The sequence below is a fragment of the Aquarana catesbeiana genome, linkage group LG11, assembly GCF_042186555.1.
Source record: "Aquarana catesbeiana isolate 2022-GZ linkage group LG11, ASM4218655v1, whole genome shotgun sequence".
Classification (NCBI taxonomy): Eukaryota; Metazoa; Chordata; class Amphibia; order Anura; family Ranidae; genus Aquarana; species Aquarana catesbeiana.
The window spans coordinates 234,862,349-234,886,461 of record NC_133334.1 but is presented as its reverse complement, the minus strand read 5'-3'; the positions used below and the strand labels follow the sequence as shown (position 1 = coordinate 234,886,461).

Sequence of the window (24,113 nt, the reverse complement as noted above, 5' to 3'; positions counted from 1 at the left end):
TGACAAGATTCCTAGCTCAATTGAGGAACTGAAAGAGAAGGGTATTATTCTGAAATTGCAATGTGTGAGTAGGTCCTAAAACTGAAGCTTAGATATGGTAATATTTTACATAGTTACATTGGTCCAGCTTGGACCAGTGTAAGAATATATGTGCCATATCTGTGGGATTCCTGTGGAAGCTGGAAATCACTGTACAGTTATCTCAACTAGCATCCAGGTACCGTCCAGAGCGACTGCCCTGCCACATTGTATACACAGGGGGCGCCCTTCACAGAACACTTCACATTTTTTCAATGAGTAGCCAAGTCCTGGGCCCCTTTTGGTCTAATGGTGACCTCCAGAGTTAGGGACAGCTGACATCCTTCTATGTAGAGTGGGTTACAAAGCATTGCGGGTGTAATGCGAGGTAGATTCATGGGCGCCAGACACTTCTCGAATGCAAAGAGATTTATTTTCTCTTAAACAGAACTGTGGGAGAGAGGGTTAGAGCCAGGACACCCTTAAGTAGTTGCAATGTCAATTGGCAGACTCCAAGACTTCTATAGGCAGACAGCCATGTAGGGAAAGGCATCCAGCAGGACACCACATCTGCATGAGTAGGATTGCTGTCTCCTATGGCAACAGTCTTATAACTTTCTAACACAGTTTCTAACACAAGTTGTAATGAACTTCTTTACTTCCTCTACAATGTCCTCTTGTAGATCTTCACTCAACTGAGCTCCCAGTCTCTCTCACTAGACTTGCTGATCCACAGCCACTGGATCTCCTGAACTCTTCCAATCTTCTCATTCAGTATATCCCTCAAGCATCACCCCTGCGTCCCTTCTGGGTCCCTAGCTTGGCACTCACAGATACTCCTCAAGCGTCACCCCACTGGCCTGCTCGGTCCCTGGCTTGGCACACAAGGCTGCTCTGCAAGCGTCAACTCCACTGGCTGGGTCCCTGGCTTGGCACTTGCTGAAGTTTCCCAATTCTTCACCGTCCCCGGTTGGTGAGAATACTGCTCTGGTACTTGCTTCAGCTACTCACAGTAGTCCCTGGTAATAAGGTGGATGGTCCCTTAGTGGCAACAGCTTCCCCTCTACCTCCGACCACGACAGGTCCTCTGGCTGGCAGAACCGTCACTTTTGGTTGGACTGCAAGCCGCAATCCCAACCCTACGCTGCTCTCTTGCTTCTGGATAGGCCCTCAGACAGCCTAGCAGCCAGATGTCCCTGGGATAGGCCTCAGGCTCTGGCCTAGCAGCCCGGGGCAGCACAACACATGTCCACTCAGACAGCTGTCCAAGGTGGCACAAAACACTGCTCACCTGACTCCACCTAAATATTTAGGCTCTCACAGTAGGCCAAGGGATTCAAGAAAATCCTTGCCCATTGGCTGAGATACCCCATATACTCCTAATCTGTCCTTGCAATGACCTTGTCTTATCTAATGTCGTTAGGTACCTGGCTACCTAACGACAGAAGAGAGAAGTGCAGCAATTCCAGAATTAGGGCAAAGTCAGTTGACCCCCTAGCAATTGGCCAAGGCAACTATCACTTAAATACATTTAAGAGCAACCCTGCCTAAACATCAGGGTGCTGACTTCACAATCTCCACCTCATCCAATCAGCAAGCATTTTGCATTCAATTAGAAAATGCAAAGTGTTCTCTAAATGGCATCTGTGTCAAATGAATGACTTCCTCTGTTCACTAAGCAGTAGGTCAGCCACTCAGCACAGAATCCAAAAGCCAGTGACAATCACCCAGATAGCAAGGAAAATGTTTGATGGGAGCTTGTTGACGGAAATTCCAACCGTGTGTAGGCTCCATCGGACATTTTCCATGGAAATTTCCATCACACAAAATTTGAGATCTGGATCTCAAATTTTCCAACAACAAAATCCGTTGTCAGAAATTCCGAGCGTGTGTAGACAATTCCGACGCACAAAATTCCACGCATGCTCGGAATCAAGCAGAAGAGCCGCACTGGCTATTGAACTTCATTTTTCTCGGCTCGCCGTACGTCTTGTACGTCACCACGTTCTTGGCGATCGGAATTTCCGACAAGATTTGTGTGACCGTGTGTATGCAAGACAAGTTTGAGCCAACATCCATCAGAAAAAAAACATGGATTTTGTTGTCAGAATGTCTGATCGTGTGTACAGAGCAAAAGTCTGTTAACTTCACATTTTCACTGGCAAGTTGTACACTTGCAGAGCACTTAAAGCACAAGTTCTAGTTGACAATTTCCCAATTTGTAGCAAATTTGCATGGCAAGTCTCTAGAAAGAGCAAAGTTGCAGTGGTGGGTCTACAGCAAGAGCTCTGCATGTCTACAGCATGAAAATTCAGCCACAGTGACCCCCTATGGTGGGATGACTATTGCACAACATAACTGAACCAGAACCAGAACTTTCAGCAAACTTGCAGAATGTTTGCAAAGAAAGTTGATCTGGAGTCATGCAATGTGGACTCGCTGCAATTGTGCAACAAACTTGTGAAGCCTGGCAAGTCTAGCAATAGCTTAGCAAGTCATTTTCAAACTTGCAGCACAATTGCTTGCTATCTGGGCATTGTAGTAGCAGCACCAACTACAGTGATTTCCAGCTTCCAGCGGGACATGGAACTAGCATGCACCCGGTGCCACTGCAAGCATGCAGCCACAGAATGGATCCTGCCATTCCTCAATCTAATGCTGCGTGCACACGAGCGGACTTCTCGTCAGACTGAACTCCGAAGGACTTTTCAACGGAGTTCCGACGGAGTTCCAATGAAATGTACTTGGCTACACACGATCACACCAAAGTCTGATCGCATGTAATGACGTACGACCAGACTAGAAAAGGAGGTTCATAGCCAGTAGCCAATAGCTGCCCTTGCGTCGTTTTTGGTCCGTCGGACTAGCATACAGACGAACGGTTTGTTCGATAGAAATTGAGTCCGTCGAAAAGATTTGAAACTTGTTCTTTTTCTAAGGTCCGTCAGATTTTTCGACAGAAAAGGTCCGATGAAGCCCACAAACGTTCAAATTGTCCGACGGATTTGTTCCGTCGGACCTTTGATGCCGAAAAGTCCGGTTGTGTGTACGTGGCATAATAGATTACTCCATTCATGCTATACAGTGCAGATGCATGAATCCCCCTGCAGGGCTGTCAGAATACCTGAACAGCGGCTGAACCCAGCTCCTTCTATTTTTCAAATGAAGGATTGAAGGATGTCGCGCTGGAAGGGGCCGATCGGCCCACTCACTAAATGAATTGTGTCCAGTTTTTCAGGAACTGGACCAAATTCAAACAGTGTATGACCAGCTTTAGTGTCTCAGAAAGAATATTGAATCATTGGATCCACATGATAGCCGGCATTTCCAAAAGGAGAGATCAAGAGCGACTGTCCCCTTGCCCAATCATTATAAAGCTTCCACCCACTAATACCCACCTTGCCAGTGCTCCCCTGTTGCAGCCAGCACCTGAATCCTCAATATCAACTGGTGTGAGATGATAAGAAGAGAGGTGCTATCGCTTCCTCTGTCATGTGTTTCACAAATTTTAAGCAATATAAACAATATGTAAATGTTAAGATGACACAAAACCATATCCTTAATCTCCAAAATGTAATCCACACACATTCACTACCTAATGGCCTGTATTATATTCCAGTATTCATTAAATAGTTTTCTTACTGTGTTTTTTTGCCTCCTTGTAATGTCCTCTGATAGCTCCCGAACCTCTTATTTTCCCCTCCTCACTTATGTTTGTTTGAAACGAGCAATGCATGTTAGCTGTGATCATGTGCACTGTTCTATGCACACTCCAAATAGTCCATAGCTTGTAGTCCATCTCAGGAGTGAGCAAGAAAGTATGGATATGTTCCTACATATAGTGGGACCATCAAGAATGAACATAGCCACCCTCTACCTGGAAGCAAAAAAAAAAAAAAGGAATTCAGGGATTTGGAGGAGGCTGTGAGAAATTTGCAGGGACTTTTGTGAGTTAAGAATAAATACGTGAATAGAATTTGCTTTTAAAGTGGAGTTTAGTGTCACTAACAATACCAACAAAAAGTAGACTTCCTGGTTTTAAACTTAAATGTCACACAGAGAATGTAATAAACAGTGAGCATGATTTTTTTTTTAAATGGCATGGTGCTTTGCACTATGTATGCTGATTGATTGGCCAATGGGTGATGTTGTAACTCCTGTGCATGCGCAGTCCAGCACCAAGGTGGGCCAAGAACACATTATACACAGAGCTACAAGAGTGCAGCTCAGTGTACTTTCTAAAGATGTCTTTCTAATTATTATCTCTTTGTTGCACCAATTATGTGTATTGCTGCTTATCTAACTTAACAGTAGAGTGTCAGATTAATATGCTTTTGTCCTTGCAATATTGTGGAAGTTTTAATGCATCACCTAGGAACTGTTATTGATTTGTGGTCAGCAGAGAAAAGCCTAGACTAAAGTTAGGGCCGCTGCGCGTTTCTGTACAATTTACATGCAGTTCCGTGCAGTGCTATTTTGTCCCATTGCCGCGATCAGGGGTCAGGCTCGAAGACCAGTTGCTATAGCAATAGTGGGACTTCCACCAACCAGCAGGATAGGTATACAAGCGGGTCACCCTGGTGGATGACGCAGGCTCACTTGAGGTGCAGGGACTAAGTACTGACCGATGTTGTCAGGAAAGGTCCCCTCCGCTGGTAATATCAATCATTTAGTGTGCAGTACTGAGGTCCACCAGCAGGTGTCTCCTGGCAGTTTGGAGCTGTCAGGAGAGCTTTTTCCTGCTGCCACCAGCGGAGGGATCCTGGCAGTATGGAGCAGGTATTACCCTCTGCAGACAGGCATCACCTGACTTTAATTAGCAGCTGTAGTATAAATACCCGGCAAGTGCACACACACACCTTGCCTTGGTATTGTCCTTAAGCCCAGACCCACAGCCTGCACCCTGTTACCCCGATCCTAAAAACCTGATTCCTGAACCTGAAACCTGATTCCTGGAACCTGTTTATCCTGTTCCCTGTCTGTTACCTGAACCCTGGACCCTGAGCCTTGTATCTGACCCGTCCCTCCTGTGATCCATTCATCCTCTCATTGTCCTGTTTGTTTCCCTTCCCCAGCTGCTGACCTCGCGTTGACGACCCTGGCCTGGCTCTGTTTATGATCTTGGTATTCCCCTTTACTTATATATATTTATCTGTTACTATAATTATTTGTGGGTTCCTGTTTGGTATTGGTTGTTGTGCACTGAGTGTTACTGGAGGAAGTTGTGTTTATATTTATTCACTTATCTTTAATAAATCACTAACTTTCACCTACTTATGTATGGTTTACTCTGTCGCAGTCACACAGTTCTGGTCACATCCTGTTTATGACAGATGTTCACCAGAGCTCCTGATGGTGGAGATGGATTTAGCTGAGTGTTAGTACCAGGTCACGGTCCTCAGGATCACCCCATAAGGAGGTGAGCAAGCTTAGTCCAGAAGCGGATATAGCAGGTAAGGATCAAACAGAAGTGTAGTCAGTAAACAAGCCAAAGGTCAGTAACAAGTAGTTGCAGGTTGGGATCAGACAGAAGCGTAGTCGAGGAACAAACCAAGGGTTGGGAACGAGTAGTATCAAAGATACAGACGACAGCAGGGAAGACAGAGCGAGATAATGGCTGGATAGAGCACAATAATCTGGCAAACAGGAAGTGCAGAGACATAGCTTTAATCAGGAAGTTTATGGGAGTAGCAGGTTCAGCAGAAGTCAAGGCACAAGGCAGGGTTGTCCAATGGATCAGACAAGGTGCTGTCCAGCACCATAAGTAGCTCCGCGAGAGCGAGATTGCCACACCCAGCAGAGGTCTCAGGTTTAAGTCCAGGCCCTGACACCCATTCATGGCAGGCACTACTTTTGCACTACTTTTGCACTACTTTTGTAAACGCACTGCAACCAGATTGCAAGGTACTTCTAACCCGCTGCGTTCGCGACCTGCATTTGGGGTGTAGTTAACTTAACATGTTACTAAACCCATGACCCTGCATTCACTATATCTGGTCTCCCACAGTACACAGAACATGGAAATGCAATTTTTTTGGTAAATATAAACAGCTAAATACCTTTTCTCATCAGCAGTATATGCATTGTTGGCAACCACCCGTAGATTTACGGGCAGCCCATAAATTTAAACCCTTTTTCGGGCTGCCCGTTAAAGTCTGTTACGGGCACCGGTGCCTATAAAAATGATGGCCGCGAGCTGACCACGCAACGGCGCATGTGCTGTTCCGAAGCTGGGCGGGCTCGGGAAAGCTCGTATACGCTTGGCTGGGCAGCACATGCGCAGTACCGTAGTGGCACTGCCCGGCACCATTTTCGAATCGTTCGAGAGGGAGTCCAGGCGACTCTGTCCTGTCATTCAGTCATCACTCATCATAGGCGGAGGTACCGGAGGAGAGTGAAGCTGTGGGGGGATATCCGTAGTAAAAGTAGGACATTGCTGGGGAGCCGGGAGAAGTAATATGACGGTGAACAGAGCACATCAGTCACAGTTCCCTGCATGGCATATGCAGGGGACAGAGACTAATGTGCTCTGTCCACCATCATATTACTTATTCTGTCCACATCATCAGTGTACTGTGTCCTCCTCCTGTGCCCCTTTCATCTCTCCACAGGTAAAAGGGCACAGGAGGAGGACACAGTACACTGATGATGTGGAGAAGTAATATGATGGTGGGCAGAGGAGGAGGCTACTGTGAGGAGGACACTATCATGTCCACAGCCTCTGTCCACCTCCTGTAGTATGTCCGTAGTCTCTGACCACCTCTTGTAGTATGTCTGCAGTCTCTGTCCACCTCCTGTAGTATGTCTGCAGCCTCTGTCCACCTCCTGTAGTATGTCCGCAGTCTCTGTCCCCCTCCTGTAGTATGTCCGCAGTCTCTGTCCACCTCCTGTAGTATGTCCGCAGTCTCTGTCCACCTCCTGTAGTATGTCCGCAGTCTCTGTCCACCTCCTGTAGTATGTCCGTAGCCTTTGTCCACCTCCTGTAGTATGTCCGTAGCCTCTGTCCACCTTCTGTAGTATGTCCGCAGCCTTTGTCCACCTCCTGTATCATGTCCGCAGCCTCCGTACACCTCCTGTATCATGTCCGCAGCCTCTGGCCATCTCTTGTCTTTTATCATGTCTGCAGTCTCTGAGAGGATTCTAGAAAGGAGTCAAGAGTGGGAGCGCCACCGGGATGGGGGTTACGGGAAGAGACAGACGTGTGGACTGTGGAGAGGAGACTATAGAATAGCCGCCAAGCTGGAGCCGACTGACAGCCCTGCACGGTGCACCTGAGAGGAGGTCAGTGACAGTGTCACCAGGCCAGTCTGAGGGGGGTCACTGATGTAAGGGTGGAGTGAATACAATAATGTAAGGGGGCACTGATATAAAAGGTTCCCCCCTATATTAGTAATCCCCCCTTACCTTAGTGTATTCACTCTATGGAAGGTGGTCTCTGGTCACCATCCTGCAGACTCTGATGTAAGCGAGAACTCTGTGCTGGCTGGGTTATAGTATCCTGACCTTCATGTAAATTGAGAAATATGTTTTTTGACTTTTGTTTAACTTAAATACATTGCTAATAGCACTGGCTATGTGTTTATAGTTCAAACATTGATATTTGCACTGTTTAGCACTAAAAACAGTAATTTTAGGTACTTTTTTGAAGTGCTAGTAAAGAATGTGGATCCGCCAGTAACTTTCATGATTTTTTTGGCAGTAAAAAATTGGCGCCGTTTGTAAATTTTGGCATTCTGCCTGTAAATTTCACTTCGGGGGGTTGGCAACACTGAGTATATAGCAGTTTTAGGAGGAGTTTTCTGTTTGGCCTTGTGCTGATCATATGCACTCCCCCCCCCTCCCAAAAAAAAAAAAAAACCTCTTTAGCAATACACACTAAACTGTCTCAGCATGTGAAGCCTGTCTCCAAGGCTCTGTCTTATCTGGATTTGTCCAGGGGGACAGTGCAGGGAGTAAGGATGAGCTCCGGCGCGTTCGCGCGCCAGGAAGTCGGCACGGCGCTGCGCTAATCACAGGCAGTGAGACATTTCCCAATCTCTGCAGTCGCACATCGGGAAATGTCTCACTGCCTGTGATTAGCGCAGCGCCGTGCCGACTTCCTGGCGGGCTCGGCACGTGGAGTGTGCGAACACGCCGGAGCTCATCCTTAGCAGGGAGAGAAGGATCTATGCATACAAAATCAAACAGCCTTTTTACACAATGCAGAGGATTAACCCCTTAAGTTCCACAGTGAGTATAACAAGCATGCTTTACTGCATATACAGACAGATTTTACTGTTGTGGGTTTAGTAACAGTTTAACATTGACACCTGCTGCAGATTGCAACTGCAGTGCGTTTTGAACATGGTGTAGGAAAAGGCACACAGAACGCGGGACTCCTGAACCGTGCTCTGGTGTGAACAGGGCCTTAGGGACCACACTTTACAGAGAAGTGTTGATGAGGCAGTGTGCCTTCCACGTACAGTATATTTGCAAAACCTCTGTGTTTAACACAAATTGTTAGACAGTGCCATTATTTTTGCTGGCTAGCTAGTAAATGTGATGTGGAAATGGTTGCTTTGTTTGTTCTGTACACCTGGACTTGCATAGAATAATTTTGAACTTGTTTTAATTTAGGACAGAAATTAAACAATTTTTTTCTGACGGGTCTGTTCACACGTTGGTGTCATGTTAGTTTTTTTTTGTTCTGCGTAAAAATGCAGCTTGGGTGCAACAATGGTTTTCTGTGTGCCCCATTCACACAGCTGTCAGCTGCAGGACAGAGCTGTGAGAAAAGCTGCAACAAGTCTGCATTATTCTGAACCACTCCGCAGCTCTTCATTGCACCTTGTGTTTTTATGCACCACAGCTGAGCTGCAGTGCATAGACACTGGTGGAATTCCACTTTGTGACATTTCTATAAAGTTAGGAAAAAGGGGAAAATAGTTCCTTGCATTGTAAAAACACTGAGCCTACTCAACCCAAGAGTTTTAACACACATCATCCTAAAGGATCATTTAAAAAACATATGAAACAGACTAAGACAGAGCGCTAACACTTTACCTAAGCCTACTTTAAAGTGCAATGTACGTTCTTGGCACACCTTGTTATTGGAATGAATAAACTCCCATACACATGCTCAGAAGCCACCTCACCCATTGTGTGGGCGGCGCGCTATGTGATTGCTGAGTTCTTTGGACTCAGCTGATCACAGATCGGGGTAAAGGGCCGATCACAGCAGCCCTTTAGCACATGATCAGCTGCATCCAATGACAGCTGATCACGGATGTAAACACAAGCCAGTTATTTGCTTTTCTTTCCTTACACTGTCAGTGCGAAGAGAAAATAAGAGAGCCGATAAATGACTTGTGTTAAAGGGACGTAAACGAGAAATCCTGGACAGCCACACTCAAAAGTAATCTTCGGTCTTCATTCAAATATAATCATAAAAATACATCCCACAGCATCACAAAGCAGAAAACTGACGCGTTTCACACTGTAGTCAGTGCTTAATTAAGCACTGACTTCAGTGTGAAACGCGTCAGCTTTCCTGCTTTGTGATGCTGTGGGATGTATTTTTATGATCATATTTAAATAAAGATCGAAGATTACTTTTGCGTGCGGCTGTCCAGGATTTCTCGTTTACCTCTCTATTACCAGCATTGCCAGCACCCGTTACTTCCAGCATGGAGAAAATGTTTGTTCCTCACAGACCTCTTTCAGAGCGGTGATATTTTTCTCTCCCTTGTGTTAAAGGGACATCGGCACTGATTATCAGTATCCTGATTACCAGTGCAGTCCCAACAGTGACCACCAGTGCTGTCAATCAGTGCCCACCAGTGCTGCCAATCAGTGTTCATCAGTGCTGCCAATCAGTGCCCATCAGTGCTGCCAGTGCCCATCAGTGCCTCCTCATCAGTGTCACCTATCAGTGCTGCCTATAAGTGCCCATCATTGCCACCTATCAGTGCCTCCTATAAGTGCGGCCTATCAGTGCCACCTATCAGTGCTGCCTATCAGAGTCTATCAGTGCCACCAATCAATGCCCATCAGTGCCCATCTGTGCCAACTCATTAGTGCCACTTCATCAGTGGCCGTCAGTGCAGCCTTATTAGCACACATCAGCGAAGGAGAAAAATGACCTGTTTGCTAAATTTTATAACAAACTGTGACATTTTTAATTTTTTTTTTCAAAATTTTCAGTCTTTTTTTCATTTGTTTAGCAAAACATAAAAATCCCAGTGATTATTAAATACCACCAAAAGAACACTATATTTGTGTGAAAAAAAAAAAATTATAAAAATTTCATATGGGTACAGCGTTGCATGACCGCGCAATTGTCATTCAAAGTGTGATGGCGCTTAAAGCTAAAAATTGGCCTGGGCAGGAAGAGGGTAAACATGCCCAGTAGGCAAGTGGTTAAAGAAGAAGTTCATCAAAATAGTTTTAAACTACTTAGCAGCAAATGTTGAGAAAATAGACACTCTGGTGAAGAATGTGTAATGTACAGGGGTCAGCAGTATCTAATGTACCATAAAATGTAAATCTCGCAGCATTGTCATTGTGGCCCATAATATTACTTTTCAGTGGGAGGGAAAAAAAAAATGTCCATTCTCTGTTGTTAGAGGGCAGAAGAAACACCTGGCATTGGTGGTCAACAGGAGGAAAATGTTCACATTGGTCATCATGGAGAGGAAAATGTCTTCATTGGTGATAGGCATGTTGTAAAGATATGTAGAATACTTCACTACTGGTGAATAATTTTGAGGCTGTAACAGGAAACAAAGTCTGACAACACTTTGTCTGTGGACTCCAGAAAACAACAACAAAAAAATGTGCACAATTTAGTTCTGACTTCTGTGCCACCTTGGCCTGTATGGCTCAGGGTCCATAAAGTTCAATGGAACTCTGAGCCGTGGTGCTGCTCTTGGGGGTCTAGCAACTGGACAGTTCATGGTAGATGATAGACCTGGGGTGTGCCAATAGAGATCAGGTGTGGCTGGGCAGGGCTGAGCAGTTTAAAATACAACTTTATTGAATTAAAAAATGCATTCCCTGCATTAAGGTAAAAAATGTCCCACTTACCCAAGTCCTCACTCAATCCAGCGCTGTGTGTGTCTGCAACTGCTAACAGCTGTGGTTGCACACTTGCCCCTCCATGTACAATGCATTGTACATGATGATGTTGAGGGACTGCCCACAGACCAGAGAAGAAGTCAATACTGGAGATGGCTGGAGCAAGGGATTGGGTAAGTATGTGTAGCGCACCCCGCGTAGGAGCCGCTGGTGAATAGAGATCCCCCACCCTGCACAGCCAGGCACACCCAATTTTCACAGGCACACTTATGCCACGTACACACGAGCGGAATTTCCGACAGAAAGAGTCCGATGGGAGCTTTTCATCGTATATTCCGACCGTGTGTTAATGCCCCATCTGACTTTTTCTGTCGAACATTCAGACGGACTTAGATAGAGAACATGTTCTATATTTTTCCGACGGAACAAATTACTATCGGAAAAAACGATCGTCTGTATGCTGTTCCGACGCACCAAAAACGACACATGCTCTGAAGCAAGTACGAGAAGGAAGCTATTGACTACTGGCCATTGAACTCCCGTTTTCTAGTCCCGTCGTACATGTTGTACATCACCGCATTCTGGACGGTCGGAGTTTGGTGTGACCGTGTGTATGCAAGACAGCTTGATCGGAATTCCGTCGGAACTCCGTTGGAAAAACCTTCAGAGTTTATTCCGACGGCAAAACCGGTCGCGTGTACAGGGCATTAGAGTCAGTGATCAGTCCAGCACTTCGTTTTTGCGTTTTATTGAGGGGAACAAACTTTATATAGGGATTAGGGAAATTATGGGATGCCCTCTTGACTTTAGAACAATTCTTCAGGGACAGCTTTCCTATGTACAGCTATATACACTCCACTCTTCCTCCAGCACTAAACTTGCATGCAGACTTCCAGCTGGCACACTGATGGGTAATCTGACAGAAAGGTAACAGTCAGATTGTGAAGCAAAAGCCCTTTATAGGCAGGGACCTGGGCCCCTTGGGTTGTGTAGCAAAATACAGTGTTCAGCTTACATCCCTGTGGCTACTGATCCCAGCACCACCTCTTAAGGCACTGCCAGCCCACCTGGCTGCAGCTGCCCCTTTCACTAGCCCACTTGGCTACTTCTCCACAGTCCTCCCCGACTGCACACTCATCAGCCACCCGACAGTTTAAAAGACTTTACAGCTCATCAGTTTAGAGATAACAGTGAATAATGGCTCTAGAACAGCCTTTCTCAACTTTTTTACCCCTGAGGAACCCTTGAAATTATTTTCAGGTTCTTGGGGAACCCCTGCTAAAAAGAATGATGCCTACAGCTCTTGATACATCAGCGTGATTTATATATCAAAGAAAGTTTTTAATATACAGTAAGAATAAATAATGTAGGGTACCTAGTGTCCACTCTAACATTAGTGGTCAGTTTGGAAGTAATGGGAAATGATCCACTTGCATTGGTGATCAGTGAAGGTGGGAGATCAATCCACCATTGCTCAAAGCTCAAGGAACCCCTAGAAACCTCAGGAGGAACCCTGGTTGAGAAACGCTGCTCTAGAACAAATGCTGTCACTCCATGTGCAATGCACACAACTACCTAATATGTGTGCTGCATATGTTGTTTTTGCACGTGTGTGCACCGGACATGTGTTTGTGTTCGTATGCATGTATGTGGCAGCAGGAGGTTTTTAGATTTTTTTTATTTAATTTAATTTATTAAACTTTAATTTTTAAAACATTTCTTTTTTTTTAACTTAACTTTTATGAAAACACAAGGGGGCCGACAAGTCTCATATGCTATAACATAGCCAATTGGATCCCTACATCACCTTTGCACTCTGCTGGGGCTGACTAAACACAGACTGTTGAGCACTTCCAGGTTCATTCTTCACAGACGAAAGTAGTCCCAAGCACCCAGGAGGGACGGGTGAGCCCTGGGCACATGACAGATTAGGTGGGGGGACAGGGGTGGCTGCACTACTAATATATAGAAGTCACAGGGTGTCTGAATCCCCTCTATGTGAAAGTCAATAGCTCTACCATAAACTGTAAAAATGTAAACAAATAAGAGCAGCAGGCCGCCGGCTTAAAAGTTTAATCAGCCACAGAAAGAAGGCTAAATATATTCACCCACCTTTCCGAGTGCAGTCCACTCACTTGGATGACACTTACCTTGCTCTCTGATCCAGGGACTTTTCCTTTGTCAAGATCCTGGCCAGCTCCTCCTCGTGCTTCACAAGCTGCTGTGGCCCCATTCATTTCTATGGGCAAGTTACACTCCGAGAACCCACTGAAGGATGCCATGAGCAAAGCTTAGCCATAGGGATAAATAGGAATGTCCCCCAATTATCTACCCTCCCCCTTTAAGGCCCTCCCCACTGTCTGTTTTATTTTATTATATTTCCTATTAACCATTTTCAGGAGACTTAGGGATGGTCATGAAATGAGCTAGGGCTTCTCTTTGACCCAGGGCAGTTCATTGCTGATGTATATAGTGGCACTGATGCAATAAACTATGAACGAAGGGCACTGTGATGATGCCCCACCATGACACCCTGAATTCATAGAATGTCCAACAATACAGTAACATACAGGTCCATAAATATTGGGACATCTACACAATTCTAATCTTTTTGGCTCTATACACCACCACAATGGATTTGAAATGAAACGAACAAGATGCGCTTTAACTGCAGACTTTCAGCTTTAATATGAGGGTATTTACATCCAAATCAGATGAACGGTATAGGAATTAAATGTGCCTCCCACTTTTTAAGAGACCAAAAGTAATGGGACAATTGGCTGCTCAGCTGTTACATGGCCAGGTGTGTGTTATTCCCTCATTATCCCATTTACAAGGAGCAGATAAAAGGTGCAGAGTTAATTTCAAGTGTGCTATTTGCATTGCATTGCATTTGGAATCTGTTGCTGTCAACTCTTAATATGAGATCCAAAGAGCTGCCACTATCAGTGAAGCAAGCCATCATTAGGCTGAAAAAACAAAACAAACCCATCAGAGAGATAGCAAATACATTAGGTATGACCAAATCAACTGTTTGGAACATCCTTAAAAAGAAAGAACGCACCAGTGAGCTCAGCAACACCAAAAGACCCCGGAAGACCACGGAAAACAACTGTGGTGGGTGACCGAAGAATTCTTTCCCTGGTGAAGAAAACACCCTCCACAACAGTAGGCCAGATCAAGAACACTCTCCAGGAGGTAGGTGTATGTGTGTCAAAGTCAACAATCAAGAGAAGACTTCACCAGAGTGAATACAGAGGGTTCACCACAAGATGTAAACCATTGGTGAGCCTCAAAAACAGGAAGGCCAGATTAGAGTTTGCCAAACAACATCTAAAAAAGCCTTCACAGTTCTGGAACAACATCCTATGGACAGATGAGACCAAGATCAACTTGTACCAGAATGATGAGAAGAGAAGAGTATGGAGAAGGAAAGGAACTGCTCATGATCCAAAGTATACCACCTCATCAGTGAAGCATGGTGGTGGTAGTGTCATGGCGTGGGCATGTATGGCTGCCAATGGAACTGGTTCTCTTGTATTTATTGATGATGTGACTGCTGACAAAAGCAGCAGGATGAATGTGTCGGGCAATATTATCTGCTCATATTCAGCAAAATGCTTCAGAACTCATTGGACGGCGCTTCACAGTGCAGATGGACAATGACCCGAAGCATACCGCGAAAGCAACCAAAGAGTTTAAGGGAAAGAAGTGGAATGTTATGCAATTGCCAAGTCAATCACCTGACCTGAATCCGATTGAGCCTGCATTTCACTTGCTGAAGACAAAACTGAAGGGAAAATGCCCCAAGAACAAGCAGGAACTGAAGACAGTTGCAGTAGAGGCCTGGCAGAGCATCACCAGGGAGTGTCTGGTGATGTCCATGCATTCCAGACTTCAGGCTGTAATTGACTGCAAAGGGTTTGCAACCAAGTATTAAAAAGTGAAAGTTTGATGGACAGTGGCGTCTCCAGCTTTCAAATTTAGGGGGGGCACATGGGGGGACAGGGACAAAAGTAGGGGGGCAACTATAAAATGTATATATATATATATATATATATATATATATATATATATATATATATATATATATCCTGGGGCCCTTTACTACGACCCCACAACGGGCCCTTTCACATGTTCTGCAGTGAGCTCCCTTCCTACTGTATTGGGGTCCCCCAGGGTGGCAGAAAACAAGAGATATATGTCACCAGCATATCAAGAAAATATAAGGATCCAAAGCAGTGGGAGAATTATCAGGGTTGCAAAGGTTGTCTTGCCTCCGGGCCCTGGTGTTCTGCCACTGTGGGGTTCCCCAGCCTCCTCTTGCTGTCCTGCCCCTGCTATTGACAGCACTGGTCTGGCATCTCTTGGAATTTACAGGCTGGTCCTCCTGTCCTAAGGACGGGAGAAATCAGTCTGTTTTTTCAGTAACTGAAAGTCCTGGTGGAGTCCTTCCTGCAACTCGCTCTTCTCCCTGCCAATGAGGATGCAGGTGAAGGAGCAGATCAGGCGGCCGTGGTTGTGTGAACGCTCGCATTATGCAGTGTCAGCGAGCAGGGGAGGGGGGAGGAATCACCCGCAGGAGCTGACTGGGGACTCTCTCCCTCTTAGACATTGATTTTTTTGTAAAAAAAAAAAAAATTTTTTTTTGGGGGGGGGGGGGGGGGCACATGGTGGGGCACAGCATAATGTTGGGGGGTCAGGGCCCCCTCTGGCCCCCCCCCTAGGGTCGCCATTGTTGATGGATGATTGTTAATCTGTCCCATTACTTTTGGTCCCTTAAAAAGTGGGAGGCACATATACAAACTGTTGTAATTCCTACACCGTTCACCTGATTTGGATGTAAATACCCTCAAATTAAAGCTGAAAGTCTGCAGTTAAAGCACATCTTGTTAGTTTCATTTCAAATCCATTGTGGTGGTGTATAGAGCCAAAAAGATTAGAATTATGTCGATGTCCCAATAGTTATGGACCTGACTGTAATACACTAAGAATAAAGGCCATGGTGGTAACCATGTACAAGTATGTGTGTAACCGTGTGTATGTATATACACACATACACACATACTTATACAGTGTATACACACAAAGGTTTTGCCTTGAATTTCTATTTTACACTGAATGAGTTGTTTTAACAGGTAAGAGTTCACATATACGTACATTCCGGGTGCATCAACACAAACGATAAGTGTGGCCCTCCATCCCCACTGATTTTCATTCTTACATTAGAACCTCTCCTTCAAGTTCCGGCGCCGCATGATGAGGAGGTGAGCAGACCCAGCTCCCGCTGTGCACCTCTCTATACCTGCTTTTCAAGTCGGTGTCTTGCCGAGAAAGTTGCCCCGGCGGATAAGGACCCCCCTGTACTGCGCAGGCGCAGCGCTTGCGCAGTACGAACGACTAAGGAGCCACCGAAAATAGCCGAAGCTGAAAACCTTCAATCAGCTGTACACGGCGGCTGCGCCCTGAATCCAGGTTCAAGCCCCACCATCCAAGTGGACCTAGAGGTAGAATAAAAAACTGCCGAGCGTACCGAGGCCGTGCCCGAAGCGTGGCGAGCGAAGCGAGCCCGCGAGGGGCCCTCTTACAGGCGCTGTTTACAGCTGATTTACAACTATTGGGCTTTGGCTATTTCCGCCGGCTCCTACTGCGCAAGCGCTGCGCCTGCGCAGTACAGGGGGGTCCTTATCCGCCGAGGGGAACTTTTTCGGCAGAACACCGGCTGACACCTCAGATTATCCCCCCCCGCCTCCACTACCCTCCGGGACCTCCATGGATCGGTTTGTGGAATGATCCCATAACTGATCTGTCACTTCTCTGCAGCAACCAGCGGGAGTCACAGTGAGCGCCGCAGCTAAGATGGCGCCGCTCCCGACGCTGAGGACAGATCACTGCCTTCTCCACAGTTAGATTATGACAGCACATGACCTTGCTTTTCCCGCGGGCATTGCCCAAGCTGTTGTAGCCCTTCTTACACCCACCCTGACTGCCACAGTGGATATGTCAGTTCAGAGGGGTTTGGAGCTGCATGTGGAAATCCAGGCACAAGCACAGAGGCTCACACATGCAGAGGAAAGAATCTCGTCCCTACAAGATGACAATACAGCTAACTCTGCTATACTTGCACGCCTTTCCAACTCCCAGAGAGATATCTGGGAAAAGCTGGATGATCTAGAAGATCGCGCAAGACGCAATAATTTGCACATTGTCGGACTTCAGGAATCTATCTCTTCTGCACAGCTCACAGACCTATGTGCCAGATACATTCCTGAACAATTTGTTCTCCGCATTCCTTGCACTGTAGAGTATGCCTACCATATTTGTCAGCAGACGGATCATCGTAATAAACCCTGGCCTGTCATTGTCCGGTATCTTAACAGCGCGGACAAGCATGCTATTCTGCAGAAGTTTTGGCGCTCTCGTACCCTATCAATTGATGGTGCAGACCTGCTGCTCTTTGCAGATTATTCAGTGGAGGTGATGAAGCAGCGCAAAGCCTTCTCCGCGATCTGCTTGACGCTGTACCATAAGCACATCAAATTCACCCTGGCTTATCCGGCTGTTTTACATATCCACTCCTCGACTGGGGAACATCTCACCTTTACCTCTCCGGAGGATGCAGAGCACTAAATTATCAGTGTCTCTGATATGGATACGGATCACCAAACCCCTGCTGATGGTCCTTCTCCCAGCACCACCAAAGATCCCTTTTCCGTGCCTCAGCACCAGAGTAGTCCCTATAAACCTCCAAACAAACAAGGCCGCTACGCCAACCTGGCTGGACTTTCAGCAATCTGCTGATATCTCTATACTACTCTGATGCTTTTAGAGTTTCTATAGGGAGCGGTAATTGTACCTTTTTCTTCCTTTTTGTATTTTCTTGTACTTAAATGACTTTAACTGTTGCATTACTGTTGTAATGCTTGTTATACACTTGTTTTAGCTTTTTCATGTCCTTGTTATAGCTTTACACGAGCTTAATATTATTATTGACCAGTTCATTGCTCCCTCTTTGGGTTGAAGCCTGGGCTACATTTCTGCTCCCCTGTTAGCACTGTACGGGTCCCCTCCCTCTCTCCCCCTTCCACCCCCTCTCTCCCCCTTCCACCCCCTCTCTCCCCCTTCCCCCTCCCTCTTCCCTCCTCCCACCCCCTCTCTAACCCCCCCTGAAAGCTATATCTTCATTCCTTTGAGAGGAACAATTGACTGGCAGGAGCTCTGTATAGGAGTTAATCCTCATGCGGAAGAAAGTGAAAGCCACAATGTCCTTTTAGTGTTTTTTTCACCTTACATTTGCTTTTCTAGTTTTTTATTTTTTTTTCGTAAGAACGATTTACCTGCATTCTTTTTGTACCCTCAGACAATTTTCAATGTACTGGTGATCCTCAGATGCAAGGAACAATGCCTGTCAGGAGGCCTTTTTTTATGTGCTATCGCCTTTTTACTCCCTACCAAAACAGACATGGCTCCTCAAAGTGATCGGAATCACCTAAGGATTATTTCAAAGGACTGCGCTCTCCAAGTAAGCGAATGCAAATTCTTAGACATTTAAAACGTCTCCATGCTGATGTGGTCCTCCTCCAGAAAATCCCATCTATGCACAGACAATTTATCTTGTCTCCGTAAATTATGGTTGGGTACTGTATACGGCTCACCGGCATTAGGCCGTAAGGCTGAAGTGGCTATTTTATTACATAAAAATTTAAGACACACAATCCGTAGTGTTAGGACTGACTCAATTGGCTGCAAAATTACGGTACATCTGTCGCTAACCTCCATTGACATTGCTATCACTAACATTTATGCCCCTAATTCGCCTGATGCTCCCTTTTTTTAAGATATGGTGTCTTGGATATTGCAAGCCCCTGAAGCCCTTCACTTAGTTGGAGGGGACTTTAATTCTGTTATGCGACCATCAGAAGATCGTACAAGCTATAGACCCCTTTTGTCGCAAGATTGTGCTTCCTCGATTGTGGGACCTACCCTCTTGCCCCAATCCATCTCCTCTATGCGGTTTATAGACGCATGGCGATAAACTCACCCGATTGAACGGGACTTCACCTTTTTTTCACCCCCACATAATTCCTTTTTACGTATTGATTATTTTTTTGCTTCCACTGCGCTAGTCCTGACACTCACCGATATGGCAATAGGTGATACTGGACCGCAGCCCAATTATTGTTAACTTACTTAATGCCAAACCTTCACCCCCCTCACCCATTTGGCGCTTTCCCTCCTACTTAGCTGATAATGAGGACTTTCGTTACATGCTTAATGATGCCTGGGCAGAATACGCTTCCACTAATGGAGCACATCTTACCAATCCAAACCTTTTCTGGGAGGCAGGTAAAGCCTTTTTAAGAGGTAAAATTATTTCTTATACTACCCAATCTAAAAAACATTTCCAACAGCAATTCCGACCGGCTAGTGAAGCTTTGCATTTAGCACATGAAACCCTAACACAGGCTCGTACGTTGGCTACTATAAAAGCCTGGCAACTGGCCAAACATACCTTTGGCCTGTGGGCAGAGCAACAACAGGCAGCTAAGACATCTTACTCTGCCTTGCGTTTTCATAGATTTGGTAACAAAGCAGGCAAACTCTTAGCCAAACTTTGTGCAGGTCCTAGGCGGCCCACATATATCTCTGCTCTAAAGAATACCACAGGCTCTCTTGTTACTTCACCTACGGAGAGTAGCAAAGTCCTAGCTGATTATTACACTTCCCTTTATTCTGAGGACCCGATCGATCAGACAGCAGCTGAAGCTCTGCTAGCCAAAATGCATTTACCTCAACTTAATTCGACCCACTTAGAGGCTCTTAATGCTCCCATCTCCCTAGAAGACATCCAGTCCACCATTTAATCTCTGGCGTCGGCTAAGGTCCCAGGTCCCGATGGCTACACGGCCCAATTTTACAAACTCACTAAAGATTTCATCCCTGACACTTTAAAACATGTTTATACATCCATATGGGAAGGTGGTCCTTATATGACTACAGGAACACAGGTGCACATTAAACTTATCTCCAAGAAAGAGAAGGATCCCTTTTACCCTGGCTCATACCGGCCGATTTCCCTAATCAATGTAGATGTAAAAATACTTTCCAAGAATGTAGCATCACGCTTAGCTCCCTTACTACCTTCCATGCTACATCCAGCCCAATCTGGCATTGTTCCGGGACGCTCTGCGACCCTGAACATCCGTAGAGTTTTGTTAGCGCTGGAATATACTAAATCGCACCCTGACGGGATGTCGCCATCATCTCTCTTGACGCTGAAAAGGCAGTTGACAACATTAGCTTCTCTTGGCTGTTTAGAGTGATGGCTGAATTTGGTTTCTCAGGTTTGGTCGTGAGCTTTCTTCAACGAATGTATGCATCTCCGATGGCCCGCCTTGTCACTCCAGATTTTATTTCAGACATCATTCCATTGACGATGGGAACAAGGCAGGGGTGCCCTCTCTACCCTCTACTGTTCAATATAGCTATTGAGCTCTTATCTAGACTTCGCAACTCTTCTGCTGATGTTAGTGGTATCAATGTTGGAGACCAAATTTTTCAATCCGCCCTATTTGCGAGTGATATTTTGCTGTTTTCCACCAATCCTGCATTGGATTTCAAGCTCCAGAAACTGTTTGCGACCTTTAGACTTAGCTCTGGCCTCAGAATTAACTTTGACAAAAGTGAGGTCCTAGCACTACATCCTAGACTGTCTGCTAATTGGCGATTATCCTCCCCATTTACTGTTGCCACACAGCACATCACTTACTTGGGTATACGCATAGACCGCAAACCTTCCTCTCTATACAGCCTTAACTACCCACCTTTAGTAACTAAGATTGTTAAAGAGTTGGAAGCTTGGGCGGTCCTCCCCCTCTCGCTCTTTGAGTGAAGTCACCTTTTTAAAATGGTATTATTTGCACATCTATTATATCCATTGCAAACCTTACCACTATTACTGAAACACTCTGATGTACATAAAATCCATAAGGCATTGACTGCTTTCCTGTGGTCTGGTAAGAGACCACGCATAGCTCTCCAAAAGCTTTGTTTTCCTAAGTCTGAGGGTGGTGCAGGCCTGCCCAATTTACAATTTTACAATCTTTCCTGTTTACTCAGGCAGGGCCTAGACTCATGCTACTCTAATCTCATGCTTGATTATGCCCTGGTCTCCCTGCTCAACCCCTCTGCCGTTCGTCATTCCACATTAAGGGCATTGCTATCTCACCTCAGATCCAAAGGCATATTAAAGGGTCTTTGGGTAGTTGAGTCTTAGTAACTTTGGAGATGTAGGCAATAACAGAGTCCCAGTATCGAGAAATAGCTGAGCAATCCCATAAGCGGTGTAGCAGTGTAGGGCATGGTAGTGTGCACCAAGGGCCTTGTCTCATTAGAGACACAGTCATTGCATGGAGAGAGGGGTGGAGGCTGCTGGGTCTACCCTCAAACGTAGCCCGTCATTTAACTATCCAGGGTAACCCCATGTTTCTCCCATCTACCATTTATAAAATCATTGGCACCTGTTGCCTCACCTGTGGCCTCATCAATATAACATCTTTATACTATGGCAGCCCTAGTGCGTTTAAAACTTTCCGAATCCTTCCATCACCAACAACTACTTACAAGCTACCTACGAACTTGCCACGGTGCTCAGGTTGATCCTCTCCAAAAGTCCTTTGTTGATGTAGTGCTCCAACGTGATGGCTACTCTATATCCAGCCTATAATCACAACTCATCTTACATCAGTCGTACAAATACCACCTTGCTCCATTCCGGAAGTGGGCTTCCATATTTGATGACGTTGACCTACCAGAGAAAATCCTTAAAAGCTACCGCTACATCCATAAACTTATTGTATTGGAGACTTGGCGGGAAACTCAGTTTAAGATCATTCACAGGGCTTACCTCCCCTTCCGCACTAACTCGTCAGACTCCTCCCAAGCACAAGGCCCTTGGTGCACACTACCACGCCCTACACTGCTACACCGCTTATGGGATTGCTCAGCTATTTCTCGATACTGGGACTCTGTTATTGCCTACATCTCCAAAGTTACTAAGACTCAACTACCCAAAGACCCTTTAATATGCCTTTTTGGATGTGAAGTACCAGCTCCTTCATCAGCAACAATTACATCGAACAACCTTTCACAATGTACTCAAATATGCTTACTGGTAGCTCGCAGGAAGATCATGAATAATTGGATCAAATCCTCACCACCCTGTCTTCCGGCTGTAAAACGGGCGCTACTGTTACTTTATAACCTAGAAAAACTGGACAACATTATATTGAACGTTCGTTCTACTCAAAGCTTCTTTGCCAGATGGCGAATATTTATGAAGTTCACATTTACCCAGGAAGAACTATCCTCTGCTATGAGCCCATTTCACTACACTGACTGGTATCTGAAACGGGACCTTACCAACTCTTTTGGCAAATAAGGAGCCGCTTGATTTCCCCCTCCATTGAGAACCAGATTTGTTAGGGGACTACTGGCCTATGATAACTCATATGTCCCTCATAGGTTGCCCTGTTAATCACTAATGCCATCATATGATCCTTTGTGTTAACCACCTACATGCATATTGCTTATGCTTACACTCCTGAGGGTTCTATTTCAAATTGTTGCATCACTTTGCTTTTTTCATTATACTGATTACGGGTGATTCTGCCTCCCTACCCTTCCTCTCCCACCCCCCCCCCCCTTTTTTTTTCTCACCTCCCCTCTCCACTCTCTCCCCTCCTGCCCTTGATGCGCCCTTGTTTATGTCATATATTTGCATAATATACAGAGTCTGCGTTTAAGGCTCTTCAGTTCTGTACTTCATGTTTGTACCCATTTGGTCATTGTGAAAACTCAGTAAATATAAAAAAAAAAAAAAAAAAGAACCCCTCCTTAGGAAAAATTATGGTGAATCCAGACATTACAGCGATTATATAGGGTACCTTTTAATTAAAATAGCATTGTATGCAGATGACCTGCTGTTTTTCATTATCGACCCCTCAGGCTCTTTCCCAAACCTTGTGGAGGAGATTGAAAGAAACAGTGCCTTGTTGAATTTTCGCATTAACTACCAAAAATCAGAGGCTATGAAAGTGTCAGTTCCAGATGCCACAGTGCAAATTCTTAAATCTATTTTCCCCTTTAAATGGGCAGATTCTCACATCAAGTACCTGGGTATCAATCTCTCCAGAGATAAAGCCAGGGCCGGTGCTTCCGCTAGGCGAACTAGGCAGCCGCCTAGGGGCGCACTGCTGCTTAGATTATCCGGGAGGGTGCAGGCCAGCCCGGATGGATTAAGGATCAATCATCATGTCAGTTCGCCGGGCCCAGCTCCACTGGAGTAGTGCTGTGTCCTGTGTGCTGACTCTGTCACACACTGTGCATTGCTGCTGTGCAGTGTGCAGGAGGCCTCATGGTCCATCAGGGTAGCGCTGTCTGTGCGCAAATTGGATTGGTGGTGACGCTGCCACTCGCCAGACCCCGCCAATCGCGATTACAATTAGGCTGTGGCCTGGCTGGCACTGTGTGCCAGGACAGGTGCCATGTCAGCCAATGAGGTGCTGAGCGTGGGCACGGCGCACTGCCCGCCTCAACGTGATGGCATTCCCTCCTCCAGTCCAGTCCCACCCACAACAGAGCAGAGAAGCCTACGCAGTCCCTGGCTGTCCCACACAGTGTGGACTGTGGTGGCTCAGGCTGGAGTTGAGAAGAAGAGAAGAGAAGGTACAGTGTGTCAGTGTAACAGATAGTGTGGCCTGTAATAATTGCTGCCTGGCTGAAGCTGTAGACAAACAGTATATACACAGTCTGTAGCTGCAGCAGTCATATTCGGAATTCCCTGTGTACAGTCAGTATTATGGCATCATGTACATATTTATTATAGTATGCTATGGACTGGACAAATATTGGATACTGGATTGTGGGGAAACATTGGCATTGGCAAACCCAAGGCATACTGCAAGTAGGTACCAGGAGCTACATAGATAGATAATATCCACCCTCCAGCCCTCCAAAATAGTCACACTGTTATGCCGTGT

The 24,113-nt window shown here is 45.8% G+C and overlaps 1 protein-coding gene across 3 annotated transcripts in view; it reads left to right on the top strand.

Annotated features, from left to right (window-relative positions):
* The window catches only part of NLRC5 (NLR family CARD domain containing 5), a 264,118-nt gene that overhangs the window by 14,136 nt on the left and 225,869 nt on the right, over positions 1–24,113 (top strand). The window contains exon 1 of one of the 3 annotated variants that reach the window (XM_073605526.1): positions 8,113–8,247. The exons of the other annotated variants lie outside the window; for them this stretch is intronic. The gene's annotated coding sequence lies outside the window, so the exon portion shown is untranslated. Of the gene's footprint in view, positions 1–8,112; positions 8,248–24,113 lie in introns of those variants that run through there. 3 annotated transcript variants of the gene reach the window in all.